Source organism: Oryzias melastigma, linkage group LG15 (genome assembly GCF_002922805.2).
Source record: "Oryzias melastigma strain HK-1 linkage group LG15, ASM292280v2, whole genome shotgun sequence".
In the NCBI taxonomy this organism is placed as follows: Eukaryota; Metazoa; Chordata; class Actinopteri; order Beloniformes; family Adrianichthyidae; genus Oryzias; species Oryzias melastigma.
In genome coordinates, this window is record NC_050526.1 from 23,585,557 (window position 1) to 23,586,519 (window position 963).

At 35.0% G+C, this 963-nt stretch overlaps 1 protein-coding gene across 1 annotated transcript in view; it reads left to right on the plus strand.

Annotated features, from left to right (window-relative positions):
* The window catches only part of LOC112162169 (muscular LMNA-interacting protein), a 24,355-nt gene that overhangs the window by 22,126 nt on the left and 1,266 nt on the right, over window positions 1–963 (plus strand). The window lies entirely within an intron of this gene.

Genomic DNA, 963 nt, shown 5'->3' on the forward strand with positions numbered 1-963 from the left:
CTGAAAACGCAGAAAAAACATTGGTAGATTTGTAGATAAGAATGCTTTTTCTGCATTCAAGTTTAGTCAACACCATTTAAAATTGGACAGCAACCACAAGAGATTTTTGCAATTTTATCGATAAAACAAATAGATTCTTTTTTAATAAAGTTTCATTTAAATAAAGTGGGTGGTATCACTTTGTCTTTTAAAAGAATGTTAGGATTCATTTAAAAAATAAAATGCACACTTTGTTAGCAAATTCAATGAAGAAATGTTCCTGCTTCCAAAATGAATCTTATGAAAGAACATCTTAAAACGATTGATTCTAATATCCAGCTTTTTTAAGGTATTCAATGAAATAACCTGCAGTATTTATCCTTATATTGGATGATAGAAAAAGGTCTCAAAGCTGGATTAGAGTGGGTGAACCCAATCGTAGATTTGGTTCTGTGTGGTTCAGATGCTCTGAATCAAGCTGGAGTCTCCAGTGTCAGCTGCTGTTTTGGGAGGCTCCAACTTTTTCCTATTTTCAGCCAAAAAAGCTTCAGTTCTGCTCCAGGTCAGGTAGGTGGAGGTGACAGCCCCTCTGCAAATGAGAACACCAAGACGTTTCATTCTGTCTGCAAAACCAAGTGAGGGCAAGAACTAGCACAAAATCCTCAGTACGATTGATCAAATAAAGTATTGCTGGGGACAATATAGTCATCTGGAATTGGCTCCAAGGTCATTCTACTTATGTGTAATTCTCACACCTTTAGGCTGTTCAAGCTAGTTTTATGCCTTTCCACAAGTAAAGCCACAAAATTCAGTAAAGCCTGACTGAGAATATAAACAGAATATGAAAAGAAAGTTCTTATTTTTTTTTTTTTTAGTAATTCTATGACCCTCACAATCCTATTTCATTCTCTCTAAAATGACTCATGAAACATCACGTTTGTTTTGAGATCTACAGATATGAATCACCTCTGACACAAACAATGA